General features: G+C 49.7%; 2 long non-coding RNA genes across 2 annotated transcripts in view; one reads left to right on the top strand and one right to left on the bottom strand.

The window, feature by feature from the left end:
• LOC102549836 (uncharacterized) overlaps positions 1-18267 on the top strand; it is a 156600-nt gene that overhangs the window by 89486 nt on the left and 48847 nt on the right. The gene's annotated exons all lie outside the window — the stretch shown is intronic.
• LOC148003166 (uncharacterized) lies at positions 14634-16573 on the bottom strand. Its single transcript, XR_015632242.1, has 3 exons — positions 16442-16573; positions 15274-15456; positions 14634-15176 (listed from the first exon to the last, which is right to left on the bottom strand). It is a non-coding gene; the product is annotated as an uncharacterized LOC148003166 (long non-coding RNA).

Genomic DNA, 18267 nt, shown 5'->3' with positions numbered 1-18267 from the left:
TCAGGAGAGGAAAGCGAAGTAATTGCATTGTGGACATAGAGTCCTGTCTGCATGTAGAAGAGAGATACCTAACAAACAGGACAAGGTGGGGTCCTATAGGGTCCCCTCCCTGCCCTCCATATCTGTTACTGCTTTGACAAGTACCTGCCAACAGGCTCCTCTGGTGCCCCCTGCAGGCAGGGTCTATCTCCTGAACCCAGTGGCACCTGCTTCCTCACCTATTTGTGGTCCTCCCTTTCTGTCTCAAAGGAATGAACACACAAAATAGTGCCTGCATCCCACTGGGTGGTCATGGCCACACATGGTGTCGCACTTTCTTCATTTGTCAGGAATTATCAGACTCCCGTCTCCTCACCCCATCTGAATCAAGGTCCCCATTCCACTCCAGCCTCAGGATAGCTTTAGACCAATGGTTCTCAACCTTCCTGATGCTGTGACCCGTTAGCACAGTTCCTCATGTTGTGGTGACCCCCGATTATTTCATTTCTGCGTCATAAGTGTTATTTTTTCTGAATCATAATGTAAACGCTTGATATGCAGGATGTGTGATATATGACCTCTGTGAAAGGTTCATTCAACTCCCAAAAGGGTCGCAGGCCACAGGGTGAGAACCACTGCTTTAGAAGCTGTGCTATCTATTGCCTGCCCAGGCAAATGCCAGCAGCTCAGGCCTTGCAGGCTTGTCTTTCTTCTTGTATGGAAATGAAACCTAAAGAGACCTTTCCTTAGAAAGGACAAAGGGAGGTGTGGGTTGGGAGAGCTGGAGTTAATAATGCTGGCCAAGAAGAACCCAAAAAGCACAAAAACAGCAAAGACAGGTTCATCTTTTTTAACAGGTTGATGGCTTGGAACCTGTTCCTGGCTTCTGAACGGTGTTTGAGTTTAGCTTTCATTTCCTCAGGATCTCTTTCTTCTGCCCCAACCAAGGACTGAACTCTAGAAGGCTGATCTTGTCTGGATGCAGGAAGCCATTGCACTCCCTTGCTGGGTCACCTTGAGATTTCTAGAAAGCCCCATTTTCACTCTCATTGCCCGGGAGGGGTGATCTTGTGGGTCCTCTGAAAGAGACAGTCTTCTTAGCCATACCTTTACCAGCAGGTCAGTGGTATCAGCCAGAATTGATCAGTTCCCTCTTCTTCCCCCACAGGAACATGGCAATGTTTGCAAACCTCTTTGGTTGCTCATGGAGGAGAGGGTGCAACTGATGTCTGTCTCCTGAGCCAGGAGATATTACTGAGTTTCCTCTAATACATAAGGCAGATCTTCCTTCTGCCAAAGAGGATGAGCAAACTCAGTTGGAAAAATGCTTGCCTTGCAGGCACGAGGACTGACCTGAGTTCTAGCCACAGAACTCACATCGAATAAAAACCAGGCATGGTGTTGTGAGCTTATAATCCCAGAACTGGGGATACAGAAGCAGACAGACCGCTGGTGCTTGCTCTCCTGCCAACATAGCCTGCTTAGTAAGCACCAGAGCAGCTCTGCAGAAATGAAATTTTAAAAGTGGTTGGAATGACATTTGATGTTACACACACACACACACACACACACACACTTTCACACACCTCCACACAGGTGCATGCACACAAGAACACACAAAATAAATGAGCCCACATCAGTAAGTACAAGATTGGGAACTCTGTAAGAGAATCTTTCCTTTGAATGGTCCAGAATTTCCTCTCAAAAAGAGCCCTGCAGAAACCCTTGGGTACACTTAAGCACATGAGTGATTAAGTAGCTACCTTGTGTAAGGCGAGTGCTTGCATGGCATTGTGGGGCATCCTCCTGACGGTAGAAGTGGTTCCCTGCCTCTGCCTCATGGACGACTGGGCGACCCAGGAGGGAAGAAACTGAACTTAGCAGCCAAAATAAGTATCAGAACTTTCTGATCCCTACGTCTCTGGCAAGGGTCTGGTTGTTGCACGTGTGTGGTATTGGTGCATATGTATAAATGTTTGCAGGTTTGCCTGTTTGTGTATGTAGAGGCCAGAGGTTAATGTCCAGTATCTTCTATTGTCTTTTTAATTTACATTCACCCATTCATCCACCCATTCATTTCTATGCACATCAACTCACACACCCAGGCCTGCCACAGCCCAGTGTATGGAGGCCAGAGAACAACTTGTCTGAGTTGGTTCTCTCCTTGTGCCATGTGAGTCCTGGGGATTGAACTCAGGTCACCAGGCTTGGCAGCAAGCACCTTTACCCACTGAGCCACCTCAGTGACCCTATATCACTGTTTTCTGAAACAGGGTTCCTCATTGAATGTGGAGTTTGCTATGTGGTCAGACAGACTGTTCAGCAACTTCCCTGGGATCTACCTGTCTCCACAGCCCTGGTTCCCACAGCAACAGATCCTTGTCCCCATACCCAGATTTTTATGTGAGTACTACAGATACAAACTTGCACCTTCTCTACTGAGCTATCCCTTTAGCTCTGGAAGGGTCTCATTTACTCTCTCCAAGGAATCTATCATACCCTGAGATGTGCTGGGTGAGATTCAGCTCAAGACTGCATTTTGTATTTCTAAGGCAGGAATAATGAACCAGTCTTTGCAGAGGGGGCCAGAAAATTGCTTGAATGAGTGAAGCAAAAGGGAACATGCAGAAGTCCCTGGTGCCTCCAGTATGCAAGCACCCAGCAAGAGCATTTTCATGGGAATAAAAATGGGAAAGGCAGATGAGCCTACTGGTCTACCAAGCCTGAGATCTATGCTGGCCTTGTTAGATGTGGGTGGAGTCCTTCAGCCAGAGACCTGCTTTTACTTGCCTTCCTATGGGCCAAGGCTGGTGCAGTCAGATTCACACACACACACACACACACACACACACACACACACACACACACACACGTGTGCCTCTTCAGAAATGCTCATTTCACTTCACAAACTTGGTCCTGCTTATCAGAGTAGACGTGGTCCTCGGTACCAATGTAGCAACACATAAGACATGGAGAGTCTTCTTTCTGAGTAGGTTGGGGTGGTTCCCAGGGCTGAGGACCCCAGCCCAGCTTTCCCCTTCCCAAGAGGGCCATCTGGCTTAGTTGGCCTGCGGGGAGTTTGTCCAGAGCTGTGGGTGATCTGGAATCTATCATGCCTGACAGTGTCTGCACAACGGCTCTCCTTGTGGAGGGAGTCATTGCAACAATTAAAAGGCATTTGAGGCCCCAAGGGAGGAGAAAGGACATAATTCTGGGATGCCATGGGGGAGGAGTCAGGAGATCTCTCCCGTTGTTGAAAAGAAAAAAAAAATGTGACTTAACAGAATACACGCTTGGCTCTTTTTGTCCCAAAGTCATCTGAGATAGAATCTCAAAAATGTCATTTGAACTTTATACTTTCTTTTGGTGTCTCTCTCTCTCTCTCTCTCTCTCTCTCTCTCTCTCTCTCTGTGTGTGTGTGTGTGTGTGTGTGTGTGTGTTTCCTGTGTTTATGCATGTGAGTGCTCCATACCTACCCAGCCTTTTGCGTGCGAGCTCATGCTAGGGATCTGGATACAGGTCCTCGTGATTATGCAGCAAGCTCCTTATTTATTTGATGACTTCTCTTTGCTTGATCTTCTGAATTCAGACAATCTTGATAGATATGGATGAAATCAAAATTGTTCCTCTCTAGCCATGTATTCTTGGGGATGGGCTCCGGGCCTCAGTTCCTCCTTTGTGGGTGGAATCCTATGGACCAAGCAGAAGTCGTTGCAAGGATCAAAACGCGCGAACGTCAATCAAAAAGCTTAGGAAAGAATGACAGACAAGTGTTTGTAATTATTCACACTGGGTTTTTTCCTTCCCTTCCCATCCCCAGGAGAGAGGAGATGTTTTCCTAGGCAGAGGCAGGGACCTTCATAGGCGGGCATGTAACTTCTAAGCCCTTCCTTCCCTCTCTAACCTCGTGCCTCCAGGGTTCAGGCAATTGCTTATTGGGAAGACAAGCCTGTGGAGGGGGTAAGAAAGGGTAGGAATTTGAAGTAATTGCAGTGGCTGCCTAATTATAGATCCCAGTCTCCATTAGTCCCCGAGCTGTGCGCATGAAACATAAATCACTTGTGTCTCCCTTGTGGGAATTCACGGCCTCATCCCCAGGGCCCAGCCACGTTCTGAGCCACAGTTCCATTCTTTATCCGAAGGCCAACCTTATTCCCCGTAATAAGTATTTTATTTTTCCCCAATAAAAGCCAGGTGGGTGCTGAAACAATCCCTTGTCTGCCAGACCTGGGTTGAAGGTGGCTTCCTCTGGCTTGGGTTTTGTTTGTTTGTTTGTTTTTAAGCATTTCTGCGCAGTGACAGGCTGCCTGTTTGAAGAAGACAGAGCAGAGGAGGGAGACAGAGAGCAAACACTCTCGGAGGGAGAGATGAGAAAGGGTGGAGAGACATGGCAGCCCATTAAAGAGAAATAAATCTTGCAGAGGGGAAGCGAGAGGTTCCCTCCCTAGGACTCTGTAAATCACTGTGTTTTATGGATGGGATAGGACGGGAAGTGGGAGATGGGCCGGCCATGATAACAAGGGTCATTTCTCCCGTGTACGCCTGTCTGAATTTTAGGATGCTCAGTCAGAGAATGACTTGGAGCTGGCTGCCGCTGGGGTGCCCCCCACCCTTTAATTTATTATCCTCGGTATTACTCTCAAATCAGAACCATGGTTACTTGATAAGGGTACTTAGAGAGTTTCGTTAGAAACACCACCACCGGCTTGTTTCTGCTATCCGGTTTCCCCGAGCGTGCCCTACAAGGCCGAATGGGGCTAATGTGGGCCTTGTGCATCCAGGAAGAGACATGTTTCCTTAGGTGACTTGACATGGCCTCCCAGTCAGAAGTTCTGTCATATGCCAGAAAAGCCATGTTCACTTCTAAAGTTGTCCCCAATCTCAGGATGCTTTCCTTTGCCTCCAAATGTGATCTTCCAACCAGAAAGGCTCTCCTGGGGGTTTCGTAAGCCAGAGTCCCAGAGGCTCGAGTTTGGGTGTGTTTAGCTCTTAACTCGTACCTCGTACTAAAATGCTTTGGGTTGGCGGCCAGGATTTAAACGGTGGGTGTTTCTTATGAAACCCTGTATCTCTGCCTTGGCTTCCAGGACCCTGTAAAGTCAGACTTCACATCCCCACCCCCCTGCCCCCATGACTGCAGAATTCAGGAACCGAAAAGTGCCACCTCCTTGGGCCTGTCACAGCTCCTCTCTCTCTGTTTCATCCTCATCCCTAGCCAGCTTTAATCACGTCTGTTGCCCCGGGGTCCCCTGAAGAGTGTCCTCTGCCTTTGGGGAAGACTTGGATTATACACAGAAGGAAATGAGAGCACAGGGTAGGCCCATGGTTGGAACCATGGTGACCGTGCACGGGGTTGGGGATCTTCTCTTCGGTGTGCACAGGGCCCTTTCTGGAATGTGGGTATACTCAGAGGAGCCATATGGCATTGGCAGGAAGTAGATTTGTCCTCCAAGGAGCCGTACGACCTTGGGCATGTCACTTCCTCGCTCTTGGCTTCATTCCCTTCCTAGAAACTCCCTGACAGACCTGCCCAGAGCTTTGTCTCCGGGAGGACTCTAGATCTTGTCCAGTTAAAGGAGTCAACCACGACAGCCCGTGAACAAGGAAACTGACAAGACTATGTCCTTGATCTCTGAGTGAGGTGAGAGCACAGGGGTTGGCCCTGTGGGGACTGGGGATAAACATGTGTGTCTGGTGAGAGACAGCTATGCGGATGGACCCATAGCTGAAGAATTGAGAGAAGATAGATGCTGGGGCCGAACTCTGACGCTAATCATGAATATTCATAGCCCGTGTTTAAGAACTGAGTGTCTTTTCTTCAGTCTCCCAGACATAGCACATGGCGCTGCTTAATTGAGATACTAAAACTAGGCGAGTAGAGACTTTCCGGACCGAATTTAAGGCCAGAGAGGCAGGAAGAGGGGATCTGGCCGGGGAGGAAGGTCCCTTACAGTTAGGGTGCTCATCATCTGGAGCCAGACATGGTTGCAAACTTCTTTAATCCCAGAACTCAGAAAGCTGAGGCAGGAGGACCAGGAACTTTAGGCCAGCCTTGGCTTTGCAACAAATTCAGGTGTGACTTGGGCTACTGGAGACCCTGTTTTCCTTGGGGGGGGAGTAGAGTGTTGTTTGTTTGTTGTTGAAATAGCCATAGCAACTAACAGATCTGTGTGAAGTCATAAGGGCTGACTGGACCACTGAGGAAGAGGGGGAGGAGCATGGCGACTGTGACTGGATCTTCAGTGTAGCCGACTCACACCCTTTCCAGTCTTTCTTGCCTTTGCCACACAAAGCTGGGGATGTGGTGGGGGGGAGCTGGGCCTGTGCTGTCTGTGTTATTAGAAGACTTGTAAAGTGCCAACCAACCCTCCTATCCAGGCAGCCCTTGCCCAGGCTTCTGAGAAGTGCATGGTCTCTACGGGAGGGGGCAGGTGCAATCCTGAAGGGTGGTGGCCAGGTTTTTCTGTGTCTTGGGTGTTGCAGGTAGTAACATGACCGAGCCCTTCAGCCTGCACATGTGTGGTTGGACAAAAGACAATTGCAGATGTTTCTGGAATTCCCAAAACGGATACAAAATTGCTAGCAGGATGCAGAGAGACAGAGAGAGAGAGAGAGAGAGAGAGAGAGAGAGAGAGAGAGACAGAGAGACAGAGAGACAGAGAGACAGAGAGACAGAGAGACAGAGACAGAGACAGACAGAGAGAGAGAGAGAGAGAGAGAGAGAGAGAGGAAGAAGGAGCCAAGTGCTTTACATAATGAAAAGCTCGCCTCCTGTGTGCACAGCTTCTTGAGAGAGCAAGCAGGAGGTCTGGCCTTCTTTTCCTGAAGTCCTGAGGATTAGGAAGCCTGCGTGCCTGTCTAGAGGGCAGAGGGCTGCTGAACCAGACAGCTCTCCCCGGTTCTGGTTGGGTTTCTGTCCAGGATCCACAGCTTTCTTCTGGGCGTGGTGGGGCTGGAGGCAGCCAGGCAGGGCGATCTTCTGCCCAGAGGTACCTTGGTGCCCAGGGTGGAAAGGAAATCAGGCAGTGGGCCTAAAACCAAAAGCCACCACCCATGTCTCTTTTCCCTGGGGGCCCCGTTTTGAGTGGAATTCTGTCTGGGTGGCAGCAGGAGGGAGACCCAATATGGGGAGGGCATTTTGTATCCAGCCTGGACAGTGGAGGCCGAGGAAGGACAGAAATGGACTATCTGAAGAAGGCCAAGGCTTACGGGACAGAAACCCCACTGAGGAAGCTGGGTGAGAACCTCACTGGGCAGTGGGCCTATCCATCCCTTGGAGTTGAAACTAACAGTCTCAGGTTCATACCCCTGCACTGACTTACCCCTTAAACTCAGTTCCATGGCTCACCATATAAGGTGGCCCTTCAAAGGTAATAACATGTACCCACCCCCTCCCCACCTAATCCTGGGAGGCTGTTGGAGCCATGGATTAAAATATTTGGAGGAGGAACTGCCACAGAAGGTGAGAGTGGGGCCCCTTCTGACGGGAAGGTTCTCCAAATTACTCCACAAAGCACAGTGGTGGTGGCTTCTCAGAACCCTTCTAGCCACCCACTTCTCTTTGATACACCATTAATGGTGATATATATATATATATATATATATATATATATATATATATACATACATACATACACATGGCCTTGAGTCTCTGAAGTCAGTACTCGCTGGCTTTAAGTCCTTCCTATGGGATCTTGGCAAATCCATGGTCTTCTCGTAGGTCTCAGGTCTGTGAAGCAGCATTTGCTTCTCTCACGAGTTAATCCGAGAATGCTAAGTTTTCCAGAGGTTTATCTGTTCATACACCCAAGTGTTACTGTGGTTAAGGAGTATATTCCCTTCAAAAGAAAGCTCTCAGAGAGATTCCTTTTAGATATTTGATTCTTGACCATTGGTTGGCAAACAGGCTTCTGGGCCAGAACCAGCCTGCAATCTATTTTGGTGAACTGACAATTAATTTGACCTTCTAAATTAAAGGAAAAAAATCCCCCTTCCCTCAAGAGGCTAGAGGAAGGACATCGGGTGTCCTGTCCTGTTACTCTCTGGCTTGTTTCCTGAGACAGGGTCTCTCAATGAACCTAAAGAGAGACGGGCAGACAGCAAACCCCGGGGATGCTCCTGTCTCTGCCTCCACGGCCCTGAGGTTAAAGGCTCATGTGTAGCCACACCCACCCAGCTTTTTATGTGAGTGCTGGGTTTCAACAAGATGTCTTCATACTTGTGCACCAAGTGCTCTTACCCACCGAGCGGTCTCCCCAACCCCTCTGTTATCTTTTTCTTTCATAGAATCTAGGACAGAGCATTCAACTGGGTAGGTCTTACACTGATGCTAGTAGCATTTTCTTAGAAACCTCAGATTTGAGCCCTGGTATCACATAGGCTCCCGGAGCAAGGACCCCACAGGGCTGTTTGAACAGTAGTGGGAGAGGAGAGGAACAGTCTTTGATCCCCACCCTCCCTCTTTCTACCAGACGGATACCTGTATAGGCCCAGCCATGCTTGGGGAATTGGAGTTTGGTCTCCTGGTTGCACGTGTTGTCCTATTTTGTCATAGAGAGGAGGTAAGGAAGCCAAGACCCTCTAGGAGCAAAAGCGCTGAGAGCTGGGGTGTAGGAGTAAGTGCAGGTGTCATTCTGATTTAAAGGAGGCCACCCGAGTGGTGATTCATGGGTTTCAACAGAGGGAACATTTTTTCTTGCCTCAGTCACCCCCACCTTGATCTGCTCTCCCAGGGTTTTTGGGGGTGTGACAGAAGAGAGAGGTGGGAGTGGAGAAGAGGTGGCCCCAAGTACCCACTGCTGCCCACCCAATGCTTAGAGCAATGGCTGGCAGGTCTGCAGAGCAGCCTTGGATGTGAGCTCCGCATAGAGGCTGGGTAATGGACAGAACAGGGCTGGGAGCAGCGCTTATGAATCACCCCACCCCCACCCCGCAAGCAGTTGTTCTCTGCCCCAGGGGACCCACTCACACATTCCCAAGGGAGCCAGGGCCCAGGAGACATGACGTCATTGTCACTGGCAAGGAGTTTCATCCACGTGTGGCCTTGGAGCTCGTTCCCAGGGGTTACACCCAAGCTTCTCAGGATGAGACAGCCAAATCAAAGATGATGGATATCCTCCTTGCGAAGTGTACGTGGTGTGTGTGTGTGTATGTGTGTGTGTGTGTGTGTGTGTGTGTGTGTATGTGTTGTGCATGTATAATGTATATGTCTCGTGTGCATGCAAGGGCTGTCTATGTTGTATGCATACATGCATACGTGCACCTTTCTCTCTCTCTGCTCTGGGACCCACATTATTAGCTTCTGCCTCTGGTTCCTTCCAGCGCGGGAAGAACTCTCATGAGCTCATTCATGGGAAGATGAGGGCCCTGTGGAGGATAGGCTGCCAGCCGATACAGTTTTCTCAATGATCTTTCTTCCAATCATGGCCCAAACAAGCAGGTTCCATGAGACGTTCTCCCGTGCGACTACAACTCCTGCTCATCTCACACGTGCTTGCATATCACGTGGTGAGATGGGCTGGCTATCTTTCATTGATTTCTGAGGTAGCCAGCCCCTCGTAGCCTGTCACGTCTCTCCCAAACATCTGTCTTAGGGCTCTGACTACTTTTGACTGCTTTGCTGGCTATTAGGCTCCCTTGCGGTGTGAGTAGCACATGAGGCGAGGAGGAGAGCTCCTCAGCAGAGCAAACCCAGTCACAGCGTTTAGCACCCTTTTCTTTCTGCCCAGTAACCACTCAAATCATTAAGCCTTTCTTCTGTGCATACGAGTTTTTTGTTTGTTTGTTTGTTTTGTTTCTTTTCTTTTTGCTTGCTAGTGTTGGGCCTGCTTGACAGCCACTGTACCAACGAACTATAACCCTACCCTTTGTTTCTTTGAGCTGGAGAGGGAGGGGGGCTCTCATCATGTACCTCAGGCTACCTTCACACGTGCTATATAGCCTATACTAGTCTCAAACTTCAGCTCCGCCATGCTCTCTTACTGAAGACTGCTGTCCCCAATCTCCTGGTTTAGTCAAGACCCAAAAACCTTTAAAATATTTTACCTCTGTAGATAACCAAGGCAAAAAAAACAAAAGGACAGATACAGAGTCCCCAACAGGAACAATTCAGTGAAAAGACGAGGCAGGGATAAGGGTTGCTGATGTGCTGTGTGAGCTGGGGGTATGGCTGGGCGGGGAGAGACCACCCATCCATGGTGCATGGCTGTCGGTGGCATACGTTGAACATGATGCCTTATTTAAGGAAAAGAACCTTCCTAAAAAATGACAGGCCGCTGCCATTGCAGTTCCAGTGTGTCAACGGTCATCTCAGGGAGTCCGTCTAGTCCGTCTGTCCGCAGTGTGGGTCCGTGTTGATGGTTCCCCTGGGCACTGTGAGGCTCCTCCTAGAAGAAATGAAGTCGTCATTTCCTCTTGCTCTGTGAGAGTGCACCCAGCGTTGGGACTGTGTCCGTTCCTCTCAAGCAGCCCAAGTGCTTGTGAACACAGTGCTTAAACTAATATCCAGGAACCGGGCTTGGCTGGCATCACTCCACCCACCCCTCCGTAGAGGTCCTTGATAGGAAGGCCGGCCACATTGTGGGCATAGCAAACAGAGGAGGCCGGCACTGCCCTGGTAGGAGGTGCATGTGCCCTGCGGCTCCTTGGGTGGGGTGGGGGGGAGCAACATGAATCACATTCAAAAACCACTTTTCCTTTTTCTTAATCACAGACTCTGCTTTCTGTTTCCTCTCTGCCACGCTCCCTTTGAAAAGGAAAACACACATCAGGCCAATTTCCCAATGCTGGGCAATGGTGGTTACAGCTCAGGTGTCCTCGAGGGGGCTTTTATTTCTTTTCTGACTTATGATAGACAGAAAAACGCTGTCCCCGTTTCCCCCTTTTTCGGGGGCTGGAACTGGCTGGCAGGCTTTGGTTTAAGGGATTAAGGATTGACTGCAGGTGGGTTTCTTTTCCCCTCCTGCCTGTGACACCAGGACATCTCCTTGGTGACAATCTTCTCTGAAACAAAAATAAAAGGCAGAACCGGTTGGACAGAAAGCGTCCTGAGAGGCAGGGACCTGGAGGCTGTGTGAATCCCCTTAGGTCAGGTCCAAAGGAGACAGAGGCGGGATAGCCCAAGGTCGGGCGAGCCCGATGAGACTGTCCACTGACTCTCACTTCAGGGAAAAGCTCCCTTGGAGTCCTTTGTGGATTCTGTGAGAAGTTTTCCTTTCTGTAGCCATCAGCCCTGTCTGGAAGGCAGCTCATTTGTGACTCACAAGGAAGAGAGGGAGGCTGGGGATTATAATCTGCTCTGTAAAATCTTGTGAGCAGGGCAGGGTTGAGGTTTTATTTTCTCTTCTCCAAGGCCCTTGGGGGTTAGAATGGTGTTTTTCACTATGTCAGCATGGAGAAACAAGTCTTGTCATTCAGAGAGGAAGAACCAAAGTAGTTTAAGGAAGAAACATGGACTCTTTCCCTGCCTTGCCCTCCTCCCATTTAAAAAAAAATTCAGTTTCTGAAAAAGGAGGTGGGGCTTATTTTTGATAGAATATTGGCTGGGCTTCCAGGAAAATGTTTTTTTTTTTTTTTTTGTCTTGTTTTGGAGTCTCCTAAACGATTGGCAGGTTTAACGAGAAGGTGCCATCGGCTTGTAGAATGGTTTCCTGGCTGCAGAGAGCAATGTCCTGGGCTTTGGGGACAGGGGCAGGGACAGGGAGCCCTGAGCTTTCAGTGTGTCACACTGCTGTCGTGTTTCTTCAGTGATCTGGAAGAAAAAAGAGCAAAGGTCAAACACCCAAATTCTCTCATAGATCTGCAAACAGCCTCTGTGAGGGCTGGGAGGTACTCTGCTGCCTGGCTGGCCTTTGAGAGTCTTCTCCAACCTCAAAGTGCGTGCGTGCGTGTGTGTGTGTGTTCTATATGTATGTATATGTATGTATGTCTATATGCATGTGTGTATGTGTGTGTTGTCTATATTATGTATATGTATGTATGTCTATATGTATGTATGTGTGTGTGTGTGTGTGTGTGTGTGTGTGTGTGTGAGAGAGAGACAGAGAGAGGGACAGACAGACAGACAGAGACAGAGACAGGGAGAGAGACAGAGAGAGAACGCAGATGGGTAAGACTTATTTGTGCACTCAATAGGCACTTATCCAGTGCTTACTAAGTTACAGTTACAGGACAATTACAGAAAACAAAGAAGAAAAATTCTTGGTCTCCGTCTCTAGAGACATACTAGACAGACATACTCTAGACAGACAGACAGACTGAACATGGCTCAGTGGCGAACAGTACTGGCTGCTCTTCCAGAGGACCCAGATTGGGTCACCAGCGCCAGCCTGGAGGCTCACAAATACCCTTAAGTCCAGTTGCAAACCCTCTTCTGGCCTTTGTGGGCACTGAGCATACACGGTACACAGGTATATATGAGGACCAAACACCCATGCACATAAAATAAATTAATCCTTTTTTTTTTAAAAGAGAGGGATCAAACCTTTAAAATCAAAGGAGCGGAGGGGTGGAGAACAATGGAGGGATCCATGGGATGCAGCCAGGAAAGGCCTCCTCGGGTGGTGGCATCTGAACGGAGTGCTGGCAGTGACCTGGGGGAAAGAACGTTCTCAGGCAGTCGACAGGAGACAGTGGCTTTCAGGCTGCATCCTGCCAGCTGACGTTTGCGTAAAGAGATTTTACTGCTGCCTGAAGCTATGGAGAGCTGAGGGTGGTCATGTCTTAAGTGTGACCCCGAGAGTATAGGACTCTGCTTTGGGGAAGGGAGCTGCAGAAAACTGTCCCCCGGTGATGTCGATCAAGTACAGAGCATGCCTCACCCAGTCCTATCTTGCCTCATTCTTCTTTTCCTGGGTAGGTGTTCACAAGAGACACATATACCTAAAGCTAGTCTTAGCCCAGGATTTGTCTATATGGTCAAAAGGGTCTACCTTCCCACAGGTCTTGTCGTTATGGAGACAAGACAGAGGGAGGGTCTATCTGGCCTCTCTTAATTGCCCATCACAATTTTTATCCTTTCTCGAGGTTCCCAGTCTAGACCGGTAACTCCCTGAGAGTAAAAGTGTAGGTCTCGTTCATCCTGCGGTCCAGCGCTCAGCAACACACTGGGCTCTATAATGACCCAACACGCTGGGCTCTATAACGACCCTGTAGATGCTCTTTAATAAAGAAATGCCTGAATTCTCAAACCTGTATGCATACGGGGGATGCCGCAGCGAAGTCCGTAACTGAGGCCAGTCAGGTCGCACCAACCTTGAAAACAAGAGAACAGAAACCACCAATGCCCTGAAGCTGAACAGACATGGCCACAGGTGTTAGCATTTTGTCTTTGCGTGGGGGATGGTGGTAGTTTATGTGCCAGTGTGTAATGTGTGCACAAGCATATGTGCAGGGACAAGTGTATGGTGGCCAGAGTGGGTCACTGGGTGGCTTTGGACTGTCACTCTCTACACTCCCATGAGACATGATCTCTCTCAGAATCTGAAGCTCGTGGTTGGTAGCTCCCTTCTGCCCAGCCCTGCTCCTTCCTTCCGACTGGCTGGTCGACAAGCCCTGGTACTTCTCCTGATTCCCTCACAGTGCAGGGGTATCAGGTGCACACACTGCCTTGCCTGGCTTTTCATGTGGGTGCAAGGGATCTTGATGTCTGAACAACAAACATTCCTGCTCACCAGGTCATCCTCCCAGTCTCCCTGACTTGCTTCTGGGGAGCGGGGGTTGTGTCCTTGACACATATCTGGGAGCCTCCTGAGCACACTCTCATCATGGAACGGAGCAGCGACACTATCAGGGTTGCAAGGAACAGGAGTGGGATGGTGTCACCTGTGGCCTCGATCCCCTGTCTTGTTCACCATTCCTGCAATAAGAGATGGCCACCTTGCCACCTCGCTCCTCCTCGGAGGGGTTCCTCTTTGCATTCTGACAGTTCCTAGCAGCACTGCCGAGACATGGCAGGAGTGGCCGTCACCCCGAGGCAGGCCTCTTAGAGCATGTGAGAATGATGTAAGGTTCTCCGATGTCAGAGAGTAGCCCACCTGTACAGCTAGTCCCTACAGGGCAATGCTGGGCTTTTTATGTGGTGGTGCAGCAAAGGTTGACTTATTCGTTGCTGGGAATCATGGGTAGTTCCATAATTGTGTGTCCCCATGGGAATGTTTGGGTTCTTAGATTTCAAGATAAGTCCAACCAGGCAGCTCATCAGGGTTTAGACATAGAGGAGCCCACTTCCTCCCACAGCCTGTACGAATGTCGCCTGCCTCATAGGTGGCCTTTGGGTTTCCCACTTGCATGCTGGGAATGGCTGAAGTGACTCCCTAGCAGGTCCTCAAGAATGCCAGGCCACAGTGTGTGTGTTGGCTTCTTCCTCCCTCCCCCTACTCCTCCCCCCCCAAGCTGCCCCCCAATTCTCCCATAAAGGCACACACATGGCTATGCCTGGATTTTTACTCAGGTCTTCTCACTTGTATAGTTGAAAGGTGGATCCTGAGAGACTGAGAGAGGCCACCATGTTTCCTTGGGGACCTTGTGGATGGCCCAGGGAATTCTCTTAATGCATAAGTTTGGACTGATTCAGACACCCTGTGATGGAGAGAGAGAGAGAGAGAGAGAGAGAGAGAGAGAGAGAGAGAGAGAGAGAGACTCGTCCTTCGCCTTTTGAGTGCCACTGGCAGCAGATCTGCAAAACAAGACTTTATTTTCTCTGGCGTCTGCGTGATTGACAGTCTTAACTTTTCGTGAACCAGGAAGTTAAGTGGGTTAGCTTCTTTGTGATCTCGGGAGGAGGTGAGGGCTGAAAGCACCAGATAGAAGGGGAGAAGGGAGGAAAACACAGAGAGAGAACCTGCTGATGGCTGAGCCAGGCAGAGACCTCCGATGGTGGCTGTCACAGGCCCCCCTGAGGGTCCTGGGGGCCCTGGGTGGTGATTGGTGACTGGCCTTCCACCCGCCTTCTGGGTGGCTGCCAATGCAGGTTTTCATTCCCTCACAGATGTAGCTCAGCCGCTGGGTTTAAAGCGCTGAAAGCCTCCGGTTCATCAGCTGAGCCTCATAGTGTTACATAGTACTATAGCAATAGCATTTTGCTCAGCTTGCTGAGTTTAGACACAGCTGCAGGGCTGGAGAAAGTCGTGTGGCAGGAGGTCAGCAGAATCTTTCTTTGCTGGGACCCATCCTTGAACCTTCTTTCTGTGCCCGTTTCCCTGTGGGTAAGGTAGAAGAGAGGGGTACATTTTACCAGGCTTCCCCAGGTTTTAGCGGACCCCACTGAATAGGCACAACTTCATTTCCATAGTCTACCTGTGGCTTCTGTTTCTCTGCCTTGGAGATGCTTGCACTGGCTGGACAAGAAGGTGTCTACCATGGCTTCAAGTTCTGAGTAGCAGAGATTACCCCAGGAAGGTCCCAGAGTTAAAATTCCCTCTTGACGTGGTTTGTGGCTTCTAAGAATGGCCATTCTTGGACCAGATCATGGCCCTGAAGCTGGGGCAGACATGGGCAAGGGTCAATGTTACACTTGTTTCTTGAATTGATTTTAAAGCTGCTGTTTGCAACAAAGACACATAAGCCCACTGACTTCCTTGGCAGCTCTGGGTGCTGTCTGAGGATATTTTGAATTGTTACAACTTGGAGTGTGGGGTGTGGCTACCAGGCATCAAGTGAGCAGAGATGTGACTAGCAGTAATTTTCCTTTTTTTTTTTTTTTGATACAAGGTCTCACGTAGCACAGGGTTGCCTTGAATTTGCTGTGTAGCTGAGGATAGCCTGTTCCTTTCAGGTGCTGGAATCATAGGTGTGCACCACCGTGTTTGGTTTGTGCAGTGCATCGAAGCCAAGGCTTCATGGATGCTAGGTAAGCACTCCATGAACCAAGCCACACCCCCAGTCCCCAGCAGTGCTTCTTGACTTTCTTCAAGGCCCCTGACAGCCCCCACTATAAATAATAATCCAGCCAAATATGCCCCTTGCTTGAGGCTGAGAAGCTGACTTAGATAAACATTATTTTTAAGTGAAACTTAATGAACCAATGTTAAATTGTGCATATCCAAAGTCAATGTACGAATAGCCAGAACAATGTTTATAAAAGGGCAGCCCCACTGCTGTCTGCAGGCCTCTGAGGCAGAGATGTTTCTCTTTGTCAAAAGGAAATTGGCTCACAGAGAGATGGTATAGCCATGGAGAGGTGGTATAGCCATGGAGGGATGCCATAGCCACAGTCACACCTAACGGAGCCTACCCGTAAAGTGCATGGAAGGAGCAAAGCAGAACTGAGTGGGCACAGCGTGGGGTGGTGCCCATCTCTAGTATCTTCAGTACTTGGAAGGTAGAGGCAGGAGGCGGGTCACATTTTCAAGGCCGGCCGGGTGTATATAAAGAGTTCCAGGCTGGTCAGCACCACATGTCTCAAAACCACCAAGAACAAAAGGGAATATGAAGAGAAACTGCTTTTCTCTTCTATGCCCTATACCTGGATCCAAGCAGGGCACCCCTCCGGCAGTGCGGTGTCCCCATCCAGGGCTCCAGAAACACTGGCCTTTGCCACGGGCTGCGGTAGAAGCCACTGAAAAGCCACCGCTCCAGGATCTGCTCCCTGCCCTCTGGCTAATCATTAGACGCAGGTGGGAACCGTGTTCTCTGTTCTCACAGGTAGTTAGAATAATAACAGCCCCCTTTAGGCACAGGCTTCTTCATCTTCAAAGCGCTGTATAAACATGCGCTAATCTCCGAGTACCCTGGTGAGGTCAGAAGTCCTGCGTTTTACTGGATGGAGCCACCAAGGCAGGAGAGCAAAATGAGTCACCCGAAGCTAGCTGGGACTGGAGTTAGGTGAGGCTGGGATTGGGACTCAAGTTTATGGTGTCTGGATCCCGGACACGGCCTTTACCAGTCCACGCCTTTCTCTTGGCCAACTCTTTCTCGGTATTTGGGCCAAGCCTCAAACTCAGGCCTGTCTGGGTGAGAGGAGGTGACATTCCTTGTCCCTGTTTCTCTGTAGACTGTTTCTATAGGGACTTCTACACGTTTCTTCTTCTTCTTCTTCTTCTTCTTCTTCTTCTTCTTCTTCTTCTTCTTCTTCTTCTTCTTCTTCCTCCTCCTCCTCTTCCTCCTCCGCCTCCTCCTCCGCCTCCTCCTCCTCTTCCTCCTCCGCCTCCTCCTCCGCCTCCTCCTCTTCCTCCTCCGCCTCCACCATCACCACCATCATCTCTCAGTCTTCTCTCCTATTTCTTCTCTTTCTGTTTTCTTTTCACCTTCTCTCTTTCCCTTTTGCTCCTTTCTCTGCCCCTTTCTTCTTTTTCTATTCCTCTTTTCTTTTCCTTCTTTCTTCCCCTCTTTCTTCTTTGTCCTTTTCCCATCTTTCCCGTCCCCTTTCCCCAACCATGCTCTCTCTCCTCTCTCATTTCCTTCCCACTCTTTTTCTTCCCTCCCTCTCTCCATTTCTCCCCTGCCTGACACCCTCTCTCTCTACCCCCCAACTCTCCCATGGCAGTTACTCCCCCCCCACACACCCCACCCCCACCAACCACAGAGTTACATTCAGAAAATATTTTCCTTGTGGGCCATGTCTCTCAGGATGGCAGTGGGAACAGAATGGCTGCAGTGTACCCTTCAAATGGTTGTTTGAAGAAGTCTCTGGTTAGCAGGGATGTAGCCATAAAGACCAAGGGTGTCTGGCTACCAGCCATGACCGCTGCCCAGGGACCACCCTGGCGTGTAGAACCTTTGGGAGCCTGTGGGTCTAAGTAGGGCATTTCCTTATGTGCTCATCGTAGATGCTGCTGACCTTGGCTGGGAGGAGCAATGGTTAGGTGAGGTGTCCAGGAGGACCGGGGAGCCTGCAAGCGGCTGAGTGGCTTCCTGGAGGTTAAAACAGTGGCCACAGTCAAGTAAATTTTGAGATTCAGAGACCGTTTAAACTGCCTGTGGACAGCTATGTGTCTTTGGGCCTCCAACTCATCATAGGTGTTTGGAAATCTTTTGGTTACTCGTTCTATCTGCTGTGTTGGGTAAAACAGGGCAGACCGTGTGCTGATGCTCAGTGCCTCAGGGTTGAATGTATTTCAGTTTACATTAGGATTGCCCCCTGGGTATAGGTAAAGGACTCTTGGGAGCAGGGAGACACGCATGGGCTCAGTTGAGGATGCTGGATGATCTGGGCTCCCTTGCATGTTCTCTGTGGTACAACGAGTGCCTTAGCTTGTAGCTATGCCAATCTTTAAAGCCTTTCTCTCTGTCTTTGTCAGTGTGGGCTGTAACAGCAAAAGGGCTGTGAACTGAGCTATCGAACATCTGTTT

Source organism: Rattus norvegicus, chromosome 10 (assembly GCF_021556685.1).
Source record: "Rattus norvegicus strain SHRSP/BbbUtx chromosome 10, alternate assembly SHRSP_T2T, whole genome shotgun sequence".
NCBI classification, from domain to species: domain Eukaryota; kingdom Metazoa; phylum Chordata; class Mammalia; order Rodentia; family Muridae; genus Rattus; species Rattus norvegicus.
The sequence above is the reverse complement of the archived record's forward strand: the minus strand, read 5'-3'. Positions and strand labels throughout refer to the sequence as shown.